We start from the raw sequence: 26,507 nt of genomic DNA on the forward strand, positions 1-26,507 counted from the left end.
AAATGAGCAACCAGAATAGACAGTAAAACAACGGGCGAGCTGATGAGATGCAGTTAAGCTCGAGGCAAGACAATGCAGTTCCAATTAGCCTGCTGACCACCGTTTATTGGCTATTGGTTTGCATGGGAATGCCCTCTTCAGGCTTAAACTTTGTGTCCGAGTCCCTTTATTTCTGACATTGGGACTGTCTGTAAATACCTTGCAGTGACAACTGTGTTCCAATTGTCTTGGTAATCATTTAAACATAAATCCTTATGAATGTGGTTGAGAAATTAATCTTTAATTAAACAACAATCAAATTCTTCCTCTCTATCTCGCCCTGTCCTTCTTTCACTCTGCTATTGTTTCTTATTGTTTTTCTTTCTATATTTTCCTCTGCTTCGGCTCGCTACATCTGTCCCTTTTATTCCTTTCCTGTTTCAGTTTTCTGCCACAGTCCAGTAGGATCCATTGTGGCAAAATATAGCTTTGCAATACAGCTCCAGAATGACACTGTAATTACTGCAGTAGACTTAAAAATGTACTCAGCCACAAAACATGAGCAGAGCCTCACAGGTTTGCTTCATTTTCATTTTTGTTTATCCAGTTTTTTCTTTTATCTCTCACTCGGGAAAATGGCTCCTCAGATGCAGCCAGATATTTCTCTCACGCGGCTATCAAACAGCCCCATTATTGTTTGCTATGTACACGCTCGCATATGGTTTAAGGGATTGAAGTACTTCAAAAACAAGTCATTGAGGACATCTGTAGAGGTTTAGAGTTCACAGTCAGACACAATCTACATCACAAGAGATTCATGACACTGTCACTGTATCCTTTAATCAGAGAGCTAGGCAAAGATAAGACAGATGAGTGTGGTGGCGGGGTGGGGGTGGGGTCATGTCAAGACTAACACAGAAAGAAAAAGGGACTAGTCAAGAAAATATTCTACTCATTGTAAGAATAGAAATACAAAATTACACAGCTGCTAGGTTAGAAATGGAAAAGGGAGTAAACTTTGAGGAATGCATTAAAAAAAAGCAAGAAAAACTGAAACTTTGTGCCTCTCGCTCTATCTGACTCGGTTTCTTTGTGTGTGTGTGGTTTCTTTTCTCCCCCCCACTAAATGAGGAGGAGAAAGAGAGACAGGGCAGGAAACGGTGGCGTCTGGAATCGATTTGAGGCTAAAGGAAAAATAAAATACTTTGGATTCTTAAAGGCTTGAGGAGCAGGGACAGATGACCGCAAAGAAATGAAGAAAGGTAGGAGAGAGAGAAGAGGCCACATAACCACAAGTTTAAAAAGAAACCCAACATAAAATAAGGGGATACAAAGCTAGCATAAAGGATTTAGACCACTGCAAAAGATCTCTGAGCTCACCATAAGTATAGTGGAAGAAAAACTTGTGTTGTGTTTTTAAAGCACAACAACACAAAGAGTTATACAAGACATTTGGAGAACTGTGATTTACACTCGTGTCTCCCAAAAAGTTGATTCTGTTCAGTGAAAGAAACATTTGTCACTCTTCCAAGTGACTTCTTCAACAAATCTCCAACTTTGACAAGTTGGTGGTAGTGATAGAGTGCGATCGAGTCAAAAAGAATGGGTATGTCCTAGGTTCTGTCACAGACTCCCGCAGCCGAGAAAGAAACATTAAAGGGTAAAATTGCTTCTGATATTAAGGAAACAGTAGAGGAAATATTTTATATGCACACACACATGTTTAGGACACGGTATATAACTTGTGTGAAGGGAGTGAGGGTGAAGGTTGAATGGGAGAGACTGCGAGTAACCTGAGACATTGCTGCAGTGCCTTGAGATTCACTTTAAAACCCATTTCACACTACAGCTGTAAAACTGTTTATTTTCTATCCAATTTCAACAGCAGTGTGTAAGCATCCAGCTCTTTACTGTGACAGCTTCTGTGATCCACACACATGCTGAGGTTTGTTTTGTGACAGGAGGATACAAACCGAGCTGAACAGGTGACAATGCAAAATGGAAAATAATAAACAATAATGATAAAATTTAAGGTAATCTTAAAGATAACTGTGCGCACGTCTTTGCAATAACTACTCTGCAATATTACTTTGAGTAGCTATAATGCATAATTTCATAGTTTCTGTATATTTCTTTTGAATTTTTCAGTAAGCAATCGTCAGTAAAGCTTGATCAATTTATCATCCAAAATTAGCTATTTGATGACCTCTTTAGATTGGTATTTATAACGGGTAATAAATCAAATTAAAAAATAAATAAAAGAAGAAGACAGGAGAAACACCATTCAACCATGCAGTGAGTTTATTTCGTCGACTAGAGGGCAGTCTTTGATGTTGATACATGCTTGGAATGACACAAACACAGCCATTGGCTGATCCGAGCAGAGCTGGTCAGATCATAACTAAGTAAATAAATTAATGCACATAATAATTTTAGGGAAAAACGTTTATGTTTTGTATGTTGAAAGAAACAAATACTGGTATCGGGCTTAAAAATATTTCACAAGTAAGGACAATCTGTTTTTTTGTAGTTTGGATAATCATTTATCATGAATAACACAATCAATGAGTTCGACTGGTAAAACTTTATCATTTTTTGAATGTGTGTTTTTAGTGGTACTGCATTATAACTCAACCTTAATTTTATATGTATACAGCTGAAGCTGTGAATCGGTACACTGCAGAGGACTACCGAAGCCGCCATTAACAGATCAGCAGGAAGCTAATTTATCTTATTAACAATGCTCGTTAAAGCGACCACAGCAATGAGTGCTGTTGTGTGTTATTGGCCCCGTGCAACAGTTACACAGCTGCCAAACAGTCGCAAATGGAGAACAAAGAGGCAGGTGAAAAGAACTAATACCGGCTTCAAGTCCACGAGAATCAAGTAGCATTATGAGGAAACAAATAATGCATAATGGTAAGAGAGAGAAATGAAAAGATCAAGTGAAATTGCCAAGCAGTAGGGAGGAAAAAAAAAGTGGAAGAAAGAGAGCAACTGAGAGGGATTTGTGTCCAGCTAGGTTAGCCATGTGTGCTAGTGCTTTGGCAAGCTCAACGAGTGTTCCAGCATGATGAATAGAGACTAAAGATATTAGAATATGAGACAGAAAGAGAGAGATATCAAAGGGAGCCTGAGAGGATAGAAGGTGGAAATCCTCTTTTTTTCCATTCTTCCCCAAAGAGAAATGAGAGAGTTAATCCTCGGGGGCTTACATTTGTTTTTTTTTTCCCCTCTCTATCTCTCTGTATTTCTGTATCTCTGCCTCCTGACATTTTCTTTGCTCCCTCCTGATTTTCACTTTGCCTCAATCTCATTCTCTGCTTGTAGTTCTCAGCTCTGTCTCTGTTAACAGTCATCCATATTTGCATCTCTTCTTCCAGTCTTCCATATTCTTCTGTTGTTGAATTCCTCATTTCCCTGGATCCCTGTCTTTCTCTCTCTCATCCTTCTCTCTTCCCCTCCATCTCTCCGATTCCGTCCGGGATTTATGGGTTTATGATGCACGGTTTTGCACACATTTATCTGCTCATTCTTTCTGTTTCTTCTCACTCTTTTTTTTTCTTTTCTTTCTTTTTTTTTTCTTTTTTTGCTCAGTTGTGTTTTGAGATGTGTGTTGATGCTTATAGGATATTTACATTCGATCTCTGCATGGTGTGCAGTGAAATGTAGTGACAGAACAAGAGAAAGAAACCGAGCAATGAAATGCAGAGCTGAACAGCTCAATGAAGAGCTGTGCAAGTTGAAACAGTTGTAACAGAGCAGTGAATACAAATTCAGGACACAATAAAACAGATAAATGCCAAAGCGGAGTAGAATGGAATTAAAATGAAAAGCCATCTAAGGTCTGTATTTAAGGGATCAGGAAAAATCTATTTATCTGTCATTTAAAATCTAAATCATAAAACTATGCCTCTGTCCGTCTGCCCATCCCATTTGAGCCACACGTAATGGGCGATCTATGTTTTAAAAGCAATAAAAAAAACAAAAAAACACAACATTTGGGTCATAAGGTATTGTTTTTTTTCGCTCGTTCTCGCGACAATCCAGTGCAGGTGGCTTTGTGATGGAAGGCTTGGTTGATCAAGCCGAGCCTGTAATCTCATATTGAAGGATAACTCCATTTCTTGCATCCTTTGACCACCTAAAAGCAATTTCCCTCTCTTCCGAAATGCCATTTTCTCCTGATATTAGATCCCTTAAGCTTCAAAATTAAACATTGTTACCTGATGCAGTGTTCCCAAAGCTTTGATGATTGCATCATCACCTGTGTCACTATTTTATAAGCAATCATCAGTTGTCTGATTTTTCTCACAAAATCACACTGCAACAAAGAGGAACACCCCACTGCTCCTCAGTAAGAATTAGTAGGCACGCATTATTTGACCAACAAAGCTCTTTCTGTTTTTGTGTCTCAGCAAGCTCTCACACAGCCTTTATTTTTTCACAAGATTATAGACAAGCAGGATTCATATTTTAAGGAACATTTATAGCTGAAAATGCTTAGTGGCTGAAACTGCAGAAATCACATAACAAGTCTGCTGTGTCACTGGGAAAAAAATGTCATAAATTGAAATGAGCAATTATGCCATTTGCTGAATAAATCAATTCACACACTCGTTTCATCATTTGTCACTTAGAGTGTCATCTAAAGGGGATAAAAAGCCCTCTCACTCTGTTCTAAAGCTGAGAAAGTCTGTCTCCAGGACTTCTGATACATCTTCATCAAGCTTGTTTTCAGCAGTTAAGCTGATGGTGTTATTCAGAACACTCACCAACAGTTTCCATAAAACTCAAACCAAGCAAATCCTCTACCATTACTCAACTCAAACCTTCAGTATTTTGCTATTTTAGTGTGCAATATGGAGCAGCTTGGATAAGGATATTTGATTTTGAACTTTTAGTTCTTAGTACCAGTCAAAAGTAGATTTCAGGTGTTTACTCACTACTTACTCACATCTCAAACTGTCACTGTTGCAGCTCAGTAGATCTCGGGAATAATTTATTTGCACGCTAGCTGTTTGTGTTTTTCTGCAGGCTGGAATAGGGGTGTGCCTTTAAACTCTTCAGGTTTAGTATTTTATTGATGTGTGATTTTCTATATCTGGTTCTCAATCAGTCAGACAGCTGGATAATCAATACTGGTAGAGGACATTAAAACTCTGCGTGTGTGTGTTTGTGTAAATCCGTGGAAAGAAATCTCCTTGTCCCGAATTCCTGCTTCTTATCTGTCCTCCCAGACCCCCATCAGTGTCACATTTTAAAGATATATGAGCCTGATAGTTAATGAGTTTTAACAGCATTTTGCAGCTCTACTTTACACTCCCGGGAATGGCTTATCAGTACTGGGTTACACCTACCGCTGACTCTATGCTCACTGTGTTAACATTTATATTTTTCTCTGTTAAGAGCACAGTTTGTCTAACTTGTATGGCTTCTTTTAAAAGCAATATGTTAAGACTTTCCTTCAATCACACATTTGAGCTCTTTTGAGGAAAAAGGGAAATAATACATAATAATAATTGAATTAATCAGATGTCAGATGTGCAGCTTCTGGTTGTTTTTGGGTGGTAGATCCTTGTATTTGTTGGGAGACATAATTCTCTTTGAATGATCATGAGCTCATGGCTTTTAAGATCATCCAGATCAAATGTCTATTATACCCAAATGCACAACTCGTATAGCAAAAATGCTGAGAAGTGCAATCATGAGCCCACTGGTGCACTTTGTGTATTGTAAACAGCAAATCAGATCATTACTTGATCAGAAAACATTATCAATACATTGCGATGTAGATGTTTTGCTAGCCGGTCGTCACGGCAAAGCTACGAGAGCGTCTCTCAGCATGGGCCCGAAAAAAGTTCTGTCAGCCGAGGAAGGAGACGATATTAAGAAGTCGCTGGAGTTTATGACAGAGGAGATTTCTACTGTCAAACTGCAGCAGAAAGCCATCCTGGACCTGGTCGAGGAAGTTAAGGCTCTCCTCATCCAGAACGCCGAGAAGGATCGGCGGCTGGCGTACCTGGAGAACAGAGTGGCGGATTTGGAGCAGTACACCCGGATGAACGATGTTATCATCACGGGGCTTCGCATCAAACCCCGGTCATACGCCCGGGCGGTCGCCACTGACAATGTAGGAGGGCCAGGAGAGGAAGATGTCAACTCCACGGAGCATCAAGTGGTTACCTTTCTACGGTCCAAAGGTGTGGAAGTGGATTATAACAACATTGAGGCTTGCCACCCTCTACCCCGAAAAAATGACAGTAACAAACCAGCCATCATTGTGAGATTTGCAAACAGAAAACAGAAAACAGCACTGTTAAAACAAGGAAGGAAACTGAAAGGATCCGATGTCTTCATGAACGAACATCTGATAAAAAGAAATGCGGACATTGCCAGGAAAGCACGTTACTTGAAGAAACAGGGAAAAATTCAAAATACATGGACCACCAACTGCAAAGTATTCATTAAACTCAATGGAACACCGGAACAAGCCAAAGTGTTGGTCATCAGAAATATGGAAGAGCTGGACAAATACTGAGGTCAACTTACTCTGGAGGTATGAATACACATGTGACGTGACACACAACACAACACATGGCACAGTCCAAAAGAACTTCATCTGCATCCGGCAACAATATCAACATGACTCATTGGAATTCTCTTTATGATAATCTGGAACTGAGAACATTTCGATACACAGACCATAATGTTCTAGACTTAGAAAAGGATATAGACCCGGAAAATAATTTCTTCTACAACATCAGCTGTAACTGCTGCTACTTCACTGATGAACAGTTTAAGCACACCATCAACACGGAAAATAAATTATCAATAATCCATTTTAATAGCAGAAGTCTGTATGCCAACTTCAACAATATAAAGGAATATCTAAATGAGTTGACAAATCCATTTGGAATTATTGCCATTTCTGAAACATGGATCAATGCGGAGAAAGGAATGGACTTTGGACTGGAGGGATATGAAGTGAATTTTGTAAATAGAAGGAACAAGAGTGGAGGGGGAGTAGCTGTGTATGTGGATAAAAACCTAAACTACAAGGTGGTAGAAAGTATGACAACTGTAACTGATAATTTACTAGAATGTATAACAATTGAAATTTATAAGGAAAAAGAAAAAAATGTAATAATTAGCTGTATATATAGAACACCTGGCTCTAGTATTCAAGTATTTAATGACTTCATAGAGGAAATATTCTCTAAAACAAATCAAAAAGTTATGTTTATCTGTGGTGATTTTAATATTGACCTGTTGAATCCAAAAAAGCATAAAATGACCGACGAATTCCTAAACACTATGTACAGTTTGAGTTTACATCCTAAAATAACCAGGCCTAGCAGAATTACACCACATTGTGCCACCTTACTTGACAATATTTTCACTAACAATATGGAAAACAACATTGTGAGCGGAATATTAATTAATGACATCAGTGATCACCTACCAGTTTTTGCAGTTTATGACACTAATTATAAGAAAAATCAGCATGAAGAACAACTGAGATACAGACGTGTAAGGACAGAAGAAACTATGACTGCATTTAAGAACGATCTATTAAATCAGGACTGGGACAAGGTGTACAAAGAAGCTGATATTGATATTGCATATGGCATATTTTTAAGAATATTCATGGAGTTGTACGATAAAAACTGTCCAACAATAAAATACAACAGAAAGCACAAATATTCAGATAGACCATGGCTCACTAAGGGTTTACAAAATGCATGTAAAAAGAAAAATACACTCTATAGGGAATACCTAAAACAAAGAACAAAAGAAGCTGAAAATAAATATAAAAAATACAAAAATAAGTTGACCAATATTATACGTGTATGTAGAAAGGAGTATTATAGTAAAATATTGAACAACAATAAACATAATATGAAAGGAATATGGGATGTTTTAAACGGTATCATTAAAAATTATTCTGGACAACAAAGTTATCCTCAATACTTTATCGATAATGGCAATATTATGGAAAACACTGCTGATAAGGTCAACAGCTTTAATCATTATTTTGTAAATATTGGACCAAAACTGGCAGAACAAATTCCTGAGTCACTGCCATCAGTAGAATGTAGTGAAAACCTGATTGATAGGAACCCTAACTCAATGTTCCTCACATCAGTGGAGGAAAAAGAAATAATTGACATTGTACACATGTGTAAATATAAAACATCCACTGATTGTAATGATATTGACATGAAAATCGTCAAGAAGGTCATTGAAGGAATTGTAGGACCTCTAACATATATTTGCAACTTATCATTTCAGACGGGAAAAGTGCCAAACAAAATGAAAATAGCTAAAGTTGTGCCGCTGTATAAAACCGGGGATAGACGCCACTTCACAAATTACAGGCCTGTTTCTTTACTACCACAATTCTCCAAAATCCTAGAAAACCTGTTTAATAAACGATTACACAAATTCTTAGATAAATATAAATTACTCTCTGACAGTCAATATGGATTCAGATCAAAAAGATCAACATCTCTGGCATTAATCGAATCAATTGAGGAGATTACGAATGCTATAGATCAGAAACAGTATGCAGCTGGAGTATTTCTGGATCTCAAGAAAGCATTCGACACAATCAATCATGACATATTAATTAATAAACTGGAACGGTATGGGATTAGGGGGGTTGTACTGCAATGGGTGAAAAATTATTTAAGTGACCGGAAACAATTTGTGAAGCTGGGTGTCCATTCCTCATCATGCTTGGACATTGCTTGTGGTGTTCCACAAGGCTCTGTACTGGGTCCAAAATTATTTATTATTTATATAAATGATATTTGTAAGGCATCTGATATATTAAAATTAGTATTATTTGCAGATGACACAAATATTTTTTGTTCTGGGGGGAATCTAAAGGAGCTGCTGGATACAATTACTTCAGAAATGTGCAAAATTAAAAAATGGTTTAACAGGAACAAACTATCGCTAAATCTAAGTAAAACTAAAATTATCTTATTTGGGAATTCCCTTAGAAATGCACAAGTGCAGATTCATGTAGATGGTGTGGAAATTGAAAGAGTACTTGAACATAAGTTTCTTGGTGTGATTATAGATGATAAATTAAACTGGAAGTCTCATATAAATCATATACATAACAAAATTTCAAGAAGTGTCTCAATCTTGAGTAAAGTAAAACACATTCTGGACCACAAATCACTCCACATTCTCTATTGTTCCCTGATTGCACCGTATTTGAATTACTGTGCAGAGGTTTGGGGCAATACTTACAAATGTTTGCTATCATCAATCTTTATATTACAAAAAAGGGCCATAAGGATAATCCATAAAACTGGTTACAGAGATCATACAAATCCACTATTCTTAAAATCAAAAATTCTAAAATTCACAGATCTGGTTCATTTTCTCACAGCACAAATTATATATAAAGCAATAAATAACCTGCTTCCTGACAATATTCTAAAAATGTTTTCTAAAAGGGAACAGGGATACAATTTGAGGGGGGAATTAAATTTAAAACATCCTCGTATCCGTACAACATTAAAAAGTTTTTGCATCTCTGTGTGTGGAGTGAAGCTGTGGAACAGACTAAGTAAAGATATGAAGCAATGTCCAAGCATGGCGCAGTTTAAAAAGCGGTTTAAGGATATGGTTTTTACAGGGAAAAGGTAGAGATTTGATAGGGTGTTCTTGTCTAATATTTTCATGTGTGTGCGCATGCACGGGTTTGTTGGTATGGGTATATATGTATGTGTATATATATGTATGTATGTATGTATGTATGTATATATATATATATGTGTATGTGTGTATATATATATATATATATATATATATATATATATATATATATATATGTATATGTATATATATATATGTGTGTGTATGTATGTGTGTATATATATATATATATATATATATATATATATATATTAAATATATATAAAATTGTAGGTTGTGTATCCTTCAGGTGTTAATGGGGTTATTGAAAATGTGTATATGTGCGTATGTGTGTATATACGTAGGTATGGATAGATAGAAACATATATGTGTATATATTAAAAAAAAAAAAAAAAAAAAAAAAATTACACATAACATATAATGTAATTACAAGGAGGTATTTCTGTAGTCTATTGATACTAGATAGTGGAAAAGGGGTGGGATTAAATAAGCTTATGCTTCTTCCTGCTCCTTTTTGAACATGGACGTTATTTGGAGTTGTGGTTGCACGTTGCTCGTTTTCCTTTTGTTTGCTTTGTTCATTTGTCTCTTTTAATTCTATTTTTTTTTTATACTTTTTCAACATGTTCAAATAAAAGATTCAATCAATCAATCAATTACGCTATTGTTTTGAAGGAATTCCCACTTCAATATTTCATTTTGGGATTGTTACACTGTCACTGGACCTCATCTGCAATGATGCTGTTGTAAGCATTATAGTTTGTTAGTTTCTGCTTGAAAAATATGCATTTGAGTCAAAGAATGCGCTTCGTGTAAACAAAGCCAAAGTATACATCAACAGCTTAGACTCTCATGAGAAATCCCAACTAATACTTGAAACTACAACGTGTCTCATTGAACCTAAAACAGTTGTGCTGACGATTGTGCAGCAGAAGTTTGCAGCTCTGCTGCCTGACAAGATTAATTCTCCCAAGCCTCAAGCCTTTGGATGAGGCAAAGCTCTGTGGCTGCACTGGCGGTAAGCTGAAATAGAGTGTAATTTAGAAACTATCTCCCCGTATCATAAAAAAGCAAAACGAGTGAAGAGGGAAAATGAATGCTAGTCCTAATGTCCTGCTTTCTCTCTGTGTGAAACTGGTATGGAATGAGAAAAAAAAAAAGCAACTGAAAAAAATAGCCCAGGGCAGCCACATGCGTGGACATATAGCCATATAAAAACAGAATAAATTAGTTTTTTTCTTTTAGAAGGAATAGGCTAAGAGAGAGAGAGAGCGAGCGAGTAAAAGAGACCTGCGTGTGACCTGAGAATCTTTCAGATACACGTTTTAGTGCAATTTCAGGTTTTTTTTATTTTATAATGCTGAGGCACACATTGTGAGAACCCTGTCAATAAATTGTCATAGTGACAGAAGAGGTCATCTGGATATGTGTCTTCTATTATAGAAAGTGTGCTCAGATGCTGATTTAGAGGTCAAAAGGTTAAACATCCAATCAGCGCACAGCATAGCTAAAACCTTTTGAAACCAAGGCTCATAATGAGTTACGAGCATAATCAATAGTTGTGACTGGAGACACCGTTCATTGGAAGCCACAAAGCAAATTTAAGCAGATTGAGATGAAGGAAAAAATTTATGTCCAGTTTTAAAACCCATACAGACCCTGTGGTCCAGAACAATTGGTTTATCAAATTTAACTTTTGAAATTTATCGTTTTCCTTAAAAAAAAACCCAAATAGGCCTTTTTTACCCTGAATATGTAAATGTTTTTAAGCCATCAGGCTTCTCAAATTGCTTGCCCTTCATCATCCATGGCATCTCAGTTCTTTTAGGCTTCATCAAATAATTCAAGCATTTGTTTTTATTGTTTTTGGGTCCTTCTGCATATTTCTCTTTTTCCCGTCTGCAGCCTGCAATTGAATGATTAGACTGTGCCATTCTGGAATCGGCTTGTCAGCCTGCTAGCCACAGATAAGCACATTCACGATCGATTAGATCTGCCTTTAATCTATTCAACTTTTTCCAGGCAAATAGAAAAATGCTTAGTATGGAAGATGTGAGGTGTGCGATACAGTGACTTTCAGAACATGTGCCCAAAGGGCAAATGCATTGTAAGCTACATTTTCAGGCATGAGATCACATTAAATATGAATTTTTACAAGTTCTCCTTAACAAGCTGCTGAAGGCAAATACAAGCTAAACATTTTTGAATAATTTTCTACTAATCATGAAGGATGGGGATCATTACTGAGAGAGATGGAGGCAAAACTGCAAAATGTCTAAATGAAAGAAAGAAAAGAAGATGGGAAGGGTGGAAAATTAATGGAAGAGCGCCAGTTAAATGTAATGCTAAACAGGCTAGTGGGGCTGATGTCTTAATGGCACTCTACAGGCCTTTTGTTTTAACACACAAACACACAGACGTACACAATAGAGAAATAAATGTCAGGACGCACCTTTAGCTCATCACTGTGTTGAATACAAAGGCTTTGTTTCCCGTTAAGTGACAGAGATCTGCCAAAGAAGAGAGAGAGAAAATTTACATTATTAAGATGTAAGACCCGCCATTTACCGGAGAGAAAGGAGCTGAAAGACATTACATATTATATTGCCATGATGTAATTAGATATGTTTTCATTAGCTGTGCTGCATATTTCATCACATTGTGCATCAACGTATAGCTCAGGAGAAAGAAAAAGAGGATGCACATCAGAATACTGATGAGAAAAAAGGCAGAGAAGAAATACAGAAGTAAGAAGTTGAACTTGTACATTTAAAATGTGCCTTTTGATGAAGCATAACCCAAAATAGTCGTTATTAATTTAAGCGCTCCACAAACAAACTTCTCCTAATCTTTACATGCTGAGAGTTTATTGCTGTTGCCCTTAATATATCCTGAAATATACTGCAACTTGTGGCTACACATGGATGGAACGAGTAAGCGTAAATTAAACATGCAATTCAGTTGCTGACTTAGCCACTTCTGTTCTAAACCATTGCCTGTATGTACAGTGCACCAGCCTGCAGCTGGTTTATGCATTAGGGTTAGTATTCCTAAAACTTTGACCATAAAGTGTGATGTATGAGCACAGAGCAGACACACTGCACTTGCCTAACATTACAAACGAGTAACCAAGATCACTCAGTTCAGGTTTTACAGTTGTGTTCGTGAATTATTGCAGTTTATATGCTAAGGGGGAAAAAGGGGGGGGGGGGAACCACCCGAAAAATGGTTGGACAGCCCAATCTCACTTTAAGGTCATCAAATACTGTAAAAAAAACAAAAACAACAGAAACCCCCACCCCCCAAAAAACCCTCCAAAACAAAACATGGAAGCTTGTGAGGTGTCCTTTGCTGTTGTGCCATTAAACATCCCCTGCGGCAAATGGTGAGCCTGGTCCCATTCCCAGTTTGTTACATATGGGTTTTTGTTCAAGACCTGTGACATTTAAATGCACTGCTTTCAGGTAATTTTTCCAGCTACATGGATCATTTTGTAAAGACGGTTCATTTAAACCAGACCACAGCAAGTGAAAACAACGACAAACACAATGCAAAGCACTAAGCTTCTAAATGTGACAAACTAGTGATTTATGCCACTGCCAACTGTCCTGCCCTTTTATGCAGAATTTGTTGCTCTTTCAAACAACACTGTTAGCTCCCTGCATTCAGTATTGCTGGATCCAAAGCACCGACACCGAATCTTTGTGACTCTCGCAGCTTCTTACACGGCAGCAATATTTGACACCCTGGGATGAAAACACATTGAGATAGGGGCGTGTCTTTGTTACTGTATAACCAGAATAGAGGTCTCCAAGCCCATGGGCTGGACAAAACAAAAATTGCTATGATGCACTAACTGAAAAAAAAACCCAAACTAGTAATGACTTTATTATATATGTACTTATAAGTCTTAGTTGTTTAGCCATAAGCTCGTTTAGCCTGGCTGTTGCTCAGTCTTGTTGCTACAGGCAACTAAGCCCCTTTATTATGGGCCTGTTTCTCTAACAGTTTCCCTCCTCAGAACATTAACCGATAAGTGTTTGACATATTGATTACTATAATGCCGCTATAATGATGTGAAAACATCATCATTGTAGCTTCCATCCATTTGTGCATCAGTCCTCTTCCACGTATCCAATTCATGTTCATAGTTGGGCGTGACCCTATCCCAGCTGTCACTGGACAGGAGGTGGGGCACACCCTGGACAGCTTGGCAATTAATCTATATAGCTAACACAGAGAAACAGACAACAATTCACGCTCACATTCACGCCTAATTTAAAATCACCAATTGATCTAACATGCATGGCATGCAAAATCCCCACACAGGCTGAGAGAGAACCCACGAGCCTCAGCCGGCCAGTGGATTCAAACCCAGAACCTTCTTGCTGTAAAGCAACAGTTCTAACAACCCGCTACTGTTCCGCCCCCGCTTTTTTCTATCCTTTATTTCTTTTATGTTATGTTTTAATGCAGACACACTCCAATGGAAGCATCAGGGGCAACTTCTGCCCAAGGATACTTTGACATGCAGACAAGAGGAGCTCAGGATGAAAACAACCTCCTAATCAATAGATGACCTGCTCTACCTGCTGAGCCACAGCTGCTCTAATATTTGTATGACAAACAAAAAGTCATGACGTGAGTGTAGGGCAGCAAGTCACAATATGCGATGTCTCTTTGAGTTTTGGGCCAAAAGGTAGCAAGGTTGAAGATCAGAACTGGTAATGAATGGTTTTAAGGAAATGCCTTTATGCATCCATTGCATTCCCACATCACCCGAAATGTTATCCGAGCAGGGAATTGAATGGGAGGTGCTCTTGCCTCTGTCAGTAACCAGCACTGAGAAGCCCTTGAGCAAACTACTTAACCCTGGTCGGTCCCAGTGGAGCTGCTCCGGGCCTGTGCTGGTGCTGAGTGGCTGTACAGTGCAATTCCCCAGCATGAGTGTGAAGCAGAGTGTTGCTGAAAATGAAAATTAGTGATTTCTGCAAGCCTTCATGGGTGAATAAGGGTGAAAGCCAGTAGAAAGCAGTCCAGCAACATTAAATTTGTTCCTTTCCATCTAGTAATTATGTGGGTGTGATGGCACATGGGTTAAGAGATGAAGAAAAATACTGCGAGGGAGATATTTTATAACGTAATAGCTAAATATCAAAAGGCCAAAACTGCCTTTATCTTCAGTGCCACAATTCTTTTATCCACATCTTAATAAATGTGCAGTGAGAGATCACACAGCTCTAAGGACCGAGACACTGCAATAATTAACTGCTCCTTCATATTTTTTTCACAGGAACAAAAGATCAGTACATGTAGCTTAGGAAGAAAATGTGTAGAAGAAATGTAGTGCACCTGTTTAATGATGTTTTCAGCTTAACATTTGTTTTGTAAATTAGACACACGGATAAAATGTTGGTGCCTTGAAAGGTACCGGTGGTTTGAGCTTACACAATGACCCGTATAACCATAAAGGATATCACTTTATCCTTTGGGGACCAGTAATGCACAATGGTGTGCTTAATGTGGTTCGATCACAATAATTACTTAATGGAAAATTCTGTTTGGGGGCAAATTTTATTCTTGTTTGTTCAAGGCTGTTGAATAAGTCGCTCAAACACTTCAAAATTCGAAAATACTTTAATAACATAACACCGCTGCTCATATGTCAATCATTTGTCGCTAAACATCGGATTTTCTTGTTTGCATTACGTGAAAGTGACAGCAGCGGCACTATCAAAAGTTACAGCACCATCAACATCCTCAGCATCACAGCATAACTGACATGCCACAAACACCATCATCGGCAGAACATAACAAATCATCATTATTCAGTGTTGGTAATATTCCTTCTGCATAAATCATTATAGTGATATCATTAGAATCATGTAGCTGATCGACCTGCTTTGTATGCACAGAACCGGCTCCTTTCACCTTGTTAAAGAAAAATGGATTTTTGTCAGAGTATTATGAGCAACATGTGCTGACACTGCACATGTACTTATAAGCAACAATGGACTACATTGTTAATAACACCAGGGGTACCTTTAAAATGAGGCATGCTTTCTGAAGCTTTGCACTAATCACTATTGTGTGATGTCACGGTGGAAATTTATACCAATGGCAATTGTGCTATTGTTATCATTCTCCAGCTAAATCTGCCTGCTTTATATGCAGAGACGATTGAGCTCAGTCCAACCGTAAAATGACAGCTCGTTATGTGAGGGAAAATGGATTTTACCATGTTGTGGTATTGCTAGGGACCCTGAGACAATACTATCAATACTGTCACATTTTGAATTGGTTCTTGTGTGAAATGTGAAATGCTTGAATAACGGCCTATTGATTGGTAGGCCACTGCCAGCAACTCTGTGTACATGTTTGACTGCATGCACACAACCTCTAGAATGTGATAATAGTTTGTATTGATTTATTTTGATGAATTGCATTCATTTCTGAAAAGTGATTTTTCTGAAGATAAACACAAGGGGGATCTAAGAAGGGATCGGCAATAAATAATACCCAAGAAAAAAAAAAAAAAAACTTTGAAAGATGATATGATGACGACCGCACTCCAACATCTTCTTTGATGTACAGATTGTGTATTTTGATCTTAATTAATGCAAACTACATGGTCTGCATGCTTCCTGTTAGGATCGTTCAGTGCCTCTATGAGGATCTAAGCTACTTGTTTGCTCCGAACACATTTTTAGGAATGTGGTTGTGATATGTTGCCGTATGATTCCTGTTCTCTTTAGTTAAAACAGAAAAAAAAACATAGACATGAAACAGCGGGGACTGCAGCTGTCAGCAGGAGAGACATTATTTAAGGATAAAGACATTTCTCAGTTCCCCATTACTGCAGAAAATAACCACAAGTGTATTTTAATGTGTTTTTTTTAAACTGGTCTGCAAATGCTGTAGCCCTGTCAAACTGCTCAAATAGACACAAACAATATTTGCACACACACGTGTCATGTACAAATGGAGACAGCTTAAAATCGAGTTATCAGTGTTGTGTCTGTCATTAGCTAAAAGGCCTCAAGCTGGAGTGAAACCAGAATAATTATTCTGATTATAGTCCTCTAGCTGAGCTCTATCCAAACACATTATACTCCCCCAGATTAAAATCTGGTGTTTCATGTGGTTTCTAAATCAAGATGTTAGGATTTATTCCATGATAGCAGCCAACTGGAATCTTAGTATTACAAAAGTGGAGGAAAGACCGATTTTATGTAGTCGTATAAAAGCAACCAACAATTTTTGATATTTTGTCTGGCCAGGAGATACACATTGAAGGTACTATTTTTTACTGTCTGACTCTTCACATAGCTATTGCTCTCTGGCTTTATAGGGCAGTGTAACAGATGACCTTTACATGGGGAAACTCTGCTACAGCTGAGGAGCCTGAAGACATTCCTGACTCAAAGTTTAAGAAGCATTTTGACAGTAATGGATGTATTGAGAAGGGGTTGTCATTTCAAACTGCCCTGAAATACAAACCTTCCCCCCCTCTGGCACTCATTAAAACAGCTTAAAACACCAATGAAATGTAATAATCATATCTCATGTCAGCAAATGGGTTTGTGTGAGACAGTGATATGCATGAATGTGAGTGAACACGGCCTTGTAACGGCATGTGTTCACAAGTTTGATGCTGTCAGGATGACTGCAGTGAAATGATGCAAGCAGAATGTGATAGCGGCTTTGAGGATCAGCACAGTGGACGCAGCTGGTCGCCGTGCACACACACGCACACACTCACACACACATATATACCCACACACATTGGCAAGGACTGGTGGATCCCAGCTGTGTCAGTATTATACATGCACCAGTGTGCATTCACAGGTGCATGCGGACACAGGCAGGCCCACATAAACTCACGACACTGTATGAGTGCATAAAAGTTGATGATGCATTATCATATAGTGGTCAGCGCACACCTAAACATACACGCATGCTCATTTGCTGAAGCAAAGGGTCAGACAGGCTAGATGCCTGTCCATATCTGGCATCCTATTGTAAAATAAATACATGCTTTTGTTTGAACTATATTGCCCCTCTTTATATACACTCTTTCAACTTATTTTTGGTGCACAGTTCCTTTTAATAAATTTTATCTTCAGGCAGGTATCCTCCTCCAGCTCGCCTCTACCTCCTCCACTTCCTCACACCTCCACTCTGACTCATTACTGAGTCTAAAATAAAACGCACAGGAGATGCAGGTGCAAGTGGCGGCAGTCATTTTGCAGGGGATTGGTTGGTAACTATAGGTCTATTTTTTATCTTTGAGCTCAGACGGCCTGCTCCTACTTTAGTGCTACTCCTACAACACTTGCTCTAGACAGTCGTGCATTTTCCTCTTCTCTGAAAACACTTGTTTCTTTGTCAGCTACTCTGAATTATCTCTGTGGTTAGATAAGCCAGAAAGGCTTTATTTTCTCCATGTCCAAAAGCAAGAACGTGTCCTATGTTCAGAATTTAGATTTTCACTGGCTTGAAGTTATACTGAGCTAATGCACAGCAAATCAATCTTTTGACTCTGTAGTACTAATTTATATGCCATGCTGCAGAATATCAGAGCTTTAAATTCCATTTATCACACAATACAAGTACATGTTAGAGTGCATACAATTAAATGCATATTTAAAATTCAGCTGCTGAACAAAGCTATAATCACTGGAAAACTCAACTCAGTGCTAACACTAAATCTGCAGAAGGTGTGAACAGCAGGCGCAGGTGTAAGGTCACTGTTAGACATGTTGATACCGTCTGCTTTTAAAAGGAGAGTTTGATCTTAACAGTCATGACAAGATGGAGAACTGTGTAGTTTCAAGAGTATTGATTTTTTTTTTTCCCTTCAGAGCCTCTAATTGATTTCTTTTTACATTCTTAAAGTATGTAGCAAATCTTTTCTTCGGTAATACTCTGAAAAACCATTAGGACCAAGTACAACACCTGTAATGACTTTTTCCTCAAACACCATACATTGCATGCACAATTACAAGTTCACAAAATGCATTAGTTTTCCACCAAAGTGGGCAAACTGCTCATCCCTGTCTGTAAAAATGTGCTGCTCTACCAGGCTGCACAAGCAAATTGTCACTGTGTCTTAATGACACTGCAGGTTCGTTACATGACATGGAAAGTCTACAAGGACACTTGTCCTGTGAGCTGATTTTATTGCCTAGACTTTGTAATTACATTTCAAGTCCATGGAGCACTGGCAATTTGATGGCAACATACTGTAGATGGGCAATTTGGCTGAAACCTGAGCTATCAGTATTGTCTTCTGAGATGCTACATTGATTCTGCCCTCCTATTTGATTTTGTACCTGGGAGAAAGTACAAAAACCTATTTTAAAGTCATTGTGTTCCTCACACTCAGCATTTCAATGCTTCTTCATTTTCATTAATGTACAGAGCCTTAATTAGCAACTGCACATTCGTATTTGGACTAAATGGTTTTTGCTCTGTGTATATCTGTTGTTTCTGCAGGTTTCATTGGATTAGTATTTCCTCCTTTCCATTTATATCACAGATTAAATACAATAAGGAAGGTATAACTCTCATTTTACTAATCAAAGATAATTATGTGTAAATGTGGAGTGGAGGATATATGAAAGTGGGACACCAAGCAGTTCGAACAAAGTTTCATTTGGTAATGCTGTTTATGATAGACCTCTAGTTTTTTTCTGTATTCTAATTTTGTATTGTACTACTAGAATATATTATTACTATAGCCTGACCAGTATGTCAGTGTAACTGGTTTACTGGCTAGCTATTTGCTGATATGTTGGTTTTGGCATTTATAACAGCCAACAAATGGAAATCAGAAAAGGTAGAGACAAGGGAAACATGCTTAATAATAATAGTTTTATCAACACAAGAGGGCAACATGTTTGGAACACGACAAAAACTAAAAGCAACTGATCTAAGCAGAGTCAGGTAGAGTGTAGACAGGTAATGCAAGACTTGCAGCATTAAAACAAGAATATCTTTAACCTTTCTTGCCATATTGCTTTAGGAAAAACCTAAAAAATAACTACACATAACATAATATCATGGAAATCTGTTTGTTTCATGTGTAGGAGAGAAATAAATTGCCGATATATTGGATTTTTAGGCCACCAAATATCTGAAATCATGTGATTTTTAAAAAAAATAATATTTGCACATTGCTAATTCCTAAGCAACAATATAACACTAAGACAATGCAAGGCTTTCATTACATGTTCTAGTTGCATGAAGGCAGAAAACAAGTCATTGTGGTCTGTTACTAGATGGTTGCCAGGCACCTTGATGGCTAGAGGTTTGCATAATTGAGGTTTTGTGGATATAAATGAGAAGTTATTATCTATGATATAAATATGTTATTTTTATAAGGGGTTATAGTGTTGCTGCTTTTATAAAAAGGTTAAGGTTATTTTAGCCCATTACTAACAGTTTGCTTGGCAACATGCTGTCATCATCAAGATCAAGATGTGCATGTGTGCCAAGTTTGGTTTCTCAACTCTTGATCGTGTAGGAAAAGTTGGCAGACAAAGAACCTCAAACACAGACAAAGATTTTTTTTATATTATAGTAAGATGTCTGTAAAACATTGATAAGGATTAAAGTAGAAATTAATAAAATTAGTCGGTGAGTAATTAATTCACATATTTTTTGGTTTATTTTGTGCTGTCGTTTTTGGCAGTTTAATAAAATAATAATACCTGCATACTAAAGTATCCTTGTGAGGCTTTCAGATCATTCTTATACAGCAACTCAGTTCTCACAGAGCTGACAACGCTCACCTTCAAGTTGGCCTGCTTTTTAATTTCAACCACACACACAAGTTTCTCAGATTCATCTTATGTGTTAGTGACACTCTCTAGTAACAGATACAGACTCAGTAGGTGGAACAAATGACCAACCATGTGGTCACATCATTATTGGTTCCATTACTGGTACCAATGCAGTGACGTTCAAAAGTTACACTCTAATTTTACTCTGCATCTATGTGCAAAGACTGTAATCTAAATGCAGCGAGTACTTACACAAGCAATTAATGAAGATGTGTAATAGTGACAATATGAGTGAAGGGAGAGATACATTGCAGGTGACTTGCTGACTTAGAGAGACAGAGAGAAATGAGCAACAGTCATTTAACTGACAGGCTGAGAAGGAGGGATGAAGAGCAAAGGAAGAGAGAGGTGGTGGATAAAGAGAACTCAAGAGAGAAGAGGAGAAGAACCCAGGAGGGGGAAAAAAAATGCTTTTTACATATTCAGTTCTGCATGGCTGGACCACTTATGTATGTATGTGCACACCCAGTTATGACTTGCCTCACTTGTCAATGATTTTCATTTAGATAGTTTGTTATTGTATGACATGCTCTCTTACTCATATAGCAGTTCAGGCACAAGTTCACACACAAATATGTACTCGCATGAATATATGATAATCTCTCACAAAACCAGCTTGGCAGTGTGCAGTTACTCGTTAAAGTCTGTTTGTGGCATATAAAACGATCAGCCAACCTCAAATCTGACTTAAAAATGAAAGACCGCAATCATATAGCTTCGGCTGACACAGCATCACACGTGTAAACATATGGCAACATGACATCCACAGATATCTGGCAACAGTGGGAAGGAAAAACTCCCTTTTAACAGGAAGAAACCTCTAACAGAACCAGGCTCAAGGAGGGGCGACCATGTGCCTCACCACACCCCATGGGGTAAGTGGAGGAAGACAGGACAAAGATACGGTGTGCCTTGAAAATGGCAAGCATCAAGAATCCTTCAGTAGCCACTCATAAGTGCATCCAAGAAAGGCTGCATAGTTTAGTAGTCAGCCTACTTTGGTGGTTATAGGTGTAACATTCGGTATATTTTGACTTAATCAACTAGTAAATAACATAAATAAGAATATGTGAGATTCTGTGGGTCATGCGCCAAATATTCCGGTGGCCAATACAGTGCCCTGAAGAGTAAGAACATTGCTCTGCTCCCAGAACAGCAACAAAAGCCTGTCAGCTTTTCCATCAGTTTCAAACCCAAGGAAGTATTTATGCCTCACTAACTTTTAAAGTAAGCAAAAGTAGCAAACACTTGAACGTAATATGTTATTCAATCACTGTGTTTTTTGTTCGATAAAATGCTTCTCACAGAAATTGTGTAGTGTGCAAATACATAATTAACTTGATCATGTAGGTATTTGTTTTCTTTATGGTGATTGCTGGTCTGATATACTCAGCCCTAACCCAGCTTTTTATTTACCGCTCCATCACATGGGTTCATGTAAACACAGGCTATCATTGTCCTGCCCACTAATTAATGAGTCCAGTCAGAGTGCTGGATGCCTGCACGCGCATTCTGCCTCCTCAGAGAAAACCGCAGACAGCCCCGTGAATCACTGCATTCAAATAGTCTTATGGTAAAAGAGCAAAAATGATTGAATACCAAAAGGAGAAATTCATGAGCCTGGATGAGCGATGATAAATGTATTAGCACCAGATGACATTTCCATCACTACCTCATCGATCACCTGGGGGACATTTTAAATTGTGTCCCGTGTGTGCGTCTTTGTGTGTGTGTGTGATATGCAGAATCAGACTGTTTAAGAAGTGTGCCCCTACTAAACACACGCACGCATTGTGACAGATATAGGTGCAAAGAAGATGTGGAAATTTGAGATTGCTACCGTGACCCTGATGTGTATGTGCCACAGATTTGTCTTAATTTTTTATACCTATTCACACCTACTCCTCTTACGATGTGGAGAAACTTCCACACATTGCAAAGTGGCTGAAACTTTGTACATGCAGCTGAATACACAATCACTCTGATCATATATTCTGCTGTTGTTTGCAAAATTTTTCCATGCATGCAAATGAAAGATAAAGGTGCATCTAACTCATGACAAGGAATGTGATCTGCAGATGATAGTCAAACAGTACTTTGAGAGCGATGGGAGATTGCATCCTCCTCCGATGCAAATCCCCTGTTTGCAATTTTTGAAGCTTTAGATTTTGATCTGATTATGTAGGTTATTCCTTTGCCCATGCTTCACCTTTTACCCAAATTTTATGAAATTCAGCTTGGTAGTTTTCATATAGGCTTGCCAACAGACACACAAACAACAATGACATTTCCCCACTAAGGCAAGATGCGGAAGCATGAAGCTTTCTAGCCACAGGATGAGTTTGAAACAAGGTGCAAATGGCTCAGTAAATCTGGCTCTCACTGGCTCTCCACTCTGGCCTCTCTCTTGTTCTTTTGGTCTGTCTCTTGGTATGCAGCGACCACTCTCTTGCAGCTCAGACTCTCTTATCTAAATCTCCATTCAGACTGAGAAAGAGACAGAGCTGGGGAGAGAGAGTCAGAGATAGATAATACAGGTCACTCTCCAATGACAACTCTAAAAGGCATCTGGGGAGAGAAGAGAAAAGGAGAGCAAGGGAGCGAAAGGGGAAAAAAGAGCTGCTGCAAAACGTTTTATGGATTTCTGTTCTAAGCTGAGACCATGGAAAACATGCAGACTTAATAAGTAGCTTGATATGAAAGTTAGTGTACATCTGGTGATTTTCCAGGCTCACAGCGTCTTAGCCATTTATTTTAAGATCCGCTGAAAGCCTGTGGCATTGATAAATCAGCAAAAATATCCACCCCGTGCCCGAGTAATGGAAAGCTAAGCTGAGCAACCATGAGCAGCATTAATGCTTATCAATGCAAGAAGGAATTTGTGCCTTTTGTATCTTTTGTCATTTTGATGCCATAAATAAGTCCTCACTCATTTTGCAGCAGTGCTGTTTTCGTTTGTTTATTCCTTTCTTAAGGTCATTTTAGTCATGTTTAATTTACCACCAAAGATACGTATAAGTATTTTTATGACATCTGTTTTTTTTCTCTCTCTTACTCGTCGCACCCTGTGTGTTGAAAGGGAAAACTTTGTCAGTCATTTCTCAAAATAGCTGCTGATCATAATGTCAAGCAGAACCAGATGGCCTGCTTGCATAATCCTGTTTTCATTGGTAATTTTCATTTTGCAGGCATCTGTAAAAAGTGTAATAGTCTAGCATGTAAAGAAACAGAGGTTGCAGATGTAGGTGTATAACTGGGTGTGTGCCAATTTTAAATGTGCAACAAAACGTATAATTGAACTATCCCGACCATAATATTCTGAGAAAGGTGAAACTGGAAAGTCATGAGCCGCACTGTGACAAATTGTGTTATCTTGAATGTTTACAGGGTATCGTGGTGGCATCAGAGCTTTTATTGTTTCCTGTCAGTTTCTATCATATAAACAAAAACTTTATTCTTATGTCATCAATCATGCTGAACGTTGAGCTCGATGTCCTAAACATACATATTTACACTTCATATTATACTATGCTTCAACACAGTGTGCACACACACAGTTTATACTATTCACCACCATCCACCCCTACCCCCTATTTTTAATCTCCTCTTGTCTCATACACATGAAAACGAGCTGATGTAAAGTGGAACTGATATCTAACGCTACACGTAGACACTAATATACATTCAAAGAGACACATACACACACCCGCACTATTTTTGAGTTATGTTTGGTCCTAATCTAGAGAAGTAGTAGAAATGAGAAAGGACCATTAGATGCATAGATGTTTGTTCTATAATTCAGCTGCTCACTGCAGCACAGCTGAGTTGGACGGCGTTTATAGATGTTCATTTATCTCTCCTGATTACTTTCAATCTTCTCTTTACTTTACCTGCTTTTCTCTACATCTCTGGCAATACTTCTCCTCTGTCTCCCGCTCTTTCTTCTAACCTGAGGCAGGCAGTAAACTCCTAACTAAATTGAATTTGGCATGTTCTCAAACTGCTGTCGAATATAGTGCTGGAAGCAAATGCCAGTATTTTCATTGCTCCTCCAGATCTTTTCCTATAATGATGTCTGTGCCACTGAAGCAACTTGGAAGTTGCAGTGAGAGCTATAACACGACTAGCCAGTTCCTCAAAGACAGAAATCAGCATATTAGAATCAGACAAATTCAAAAACACAATGATGAACACAGAAATCATGTTCACCCATTGTAGGCGAGGATGCACTGAGAGATACTAGAGAGGCTGTGAGAAAAGCTGGCTAGTCTGCCCACACTGCAGGCATCAAAGCCTAAAACAGGACAGTTTACTGTGTTCCAGTGCAGTAAATCTGGAAACAAATCTACTTCGTCAGGCTGTTTGCTGTTACTTTTATTGGCTTTTTGAGTATGCACTGAGTAGATCTACACCCCAACACAACATTGCTTCTCAGGTATCTCTCTTTTTTTAGCATATTGATACATTTTTAGTCATTTTTCCTTCATCGGCCACCCTTTTTCTTTTCCCTTTCCCATCCCCATTCTCTATAAGCTCCTGTCAGAAGGCTGAACCATGAAGTCAGTTGTGATTCATCTCTCTTGCCTCTCTCATTCTGTATGTGCTATCAGATCTAGTTGGTATACCTATAGTAAGCCCTCCTGTCCAGGCTGAATGATTGTTAAAAGCCTATTGAGTTTCTTTGCGCTGTCCTTATACAGGTAATACGATGTGGTGTGTGCACTTAGTTTTCAATTTGTGTATGTGTGTTGGGGATCTGCATGTAATATGATGCAGTCTTTTAATTTAGGAAAAGAGATGCAGTCAGCAGGTAGAGGTTATGACCTCTGTTAGAGGACACACACTGTAACTGAACATGAAATTGATTTCAAGGTAAAGTATCAGAACATGAGAACATAATGCTAATGCCGGGGGAATATGTGACTTCGATCTCACACCTTTGTATTCTATTCTCCAATTATTATATAAACTGCACATATAATCTGCCCTAGAAAATCATTAATGCAATTCATGTTATCTACACATTTCTCCCTGCAAACTAATTGATAAACTTTGGATACTTGATGTATGACAAAAGAGGAAAATGTTTTCATCCTCAATGAAATTAATTTGCACATTATAGGCATTATTAAAAGAAATAGCTTTAATTAATTGAATGTGTTTAATTTGATGAACCTCCAACAGGTCTTCGGGTTTTGATCAACTTGTTTTACTCCACCTAAGAATTGCTGAGGAGTTGATTGTGGTTTTGCATTAAAGTCAGTTTTGGAGCCACATTGAAACTGTCGTCTTCTTGGCAGTAATGACTCGGAGAATCACTCGTAGAGAACTGAGCAGCAGCAGTAACTGGATCAATGAAGAGACTGCAGTTAGAAAATAGGGATCGTTGTAATCAATTAGAACCTTAACTGCTGCTGGAATGATAAAACATCAGCCACTGGAGCATCTCCGGCCACATATGAATTTTTTTTTTCATTTTGATAACGCTGCTTAAATATAAAGAGATCGCCCGAAAAAAAATTACATTTAAACCACTGAGATATCACTGAGTTATGCCCAAACATATTCACATACAATGAATAGTTTATTGTATCGAGTGAGAACTTGGGATATCTCAGTTCATCATCTGAAACAAGCCATTTCAGCTCTTCATTCTTTAGGGCCATTTTTCCTTTAAGCCAAATTTCTTCTGATACGACTGCCCCTCTTCAGAAATAAAAACATTTAAACAACAGATGAGTTGTGGTTACAACGTTGGTCGTGTTTAATATGGACACTGAGTATTGTAGCTATATATAGAAAAGCTATAAAAGACCCTCTTCAATTTTTAAATTTTAGGTCCCAACTTTCATTGCTCCCATATATCCAGCTGATGTGTTTTCTGTTGGAATAAAACAGATAACAGCAGGGCAATTTGAAGTCAAAGACTCATTTTGCTGCACCATGCAGCCCAAATCAAGACTTTGTGTATGAGGTAGATTTGCTTTCAGTTTGCGTGTGTCC

The 26,507-nt window shown here is 38.1% G+C and overlaps 1 protein-coding gene across 2 annotated transcripts in view; it reads right to left on the bottom strand.

Moving 5' to 3' along the window:
* cdh11 (cadherin 11, type 2, OB-cadherin (osteoblast)) overlaps positions 1-26,507 on the bottom strand; it is a 97,278-nt gene that overhangs the window by 44,882 nt on the left and 25,889 nt on the right. The window contains exon 2 of one of the 2 annotated variants that reach the window (XM_080868887.1): positions 12,110-12,167. The exons of the other annotated variant lie outside the window; for it this stretch is intronic. The gene's annotated coding sequence lies outside the window, so the exon portion shown is untranslated. The remainder of the gene's footprint in view (positions 1-12,109; positions 12,168-26,507) is intronic. 2 annotated transcript variants of the gene reach the window in all.

The sequence above is a fragment of the Rhamphochromis sp. 'chilingali' genome (assembly GCF_963969265.1).
Source record: "Rhamphochromis sp. 'chilingali' genome assembly, chromosome: 20".
In the NCBI taxonomy this organism is placed as follows: Eukaryota; Metazoa; Chordata; class Actinopteri; order Cichliformes; family Cichlidae; genus Rhamphochromis; species Rhamphochromis sp. 'chilingali'.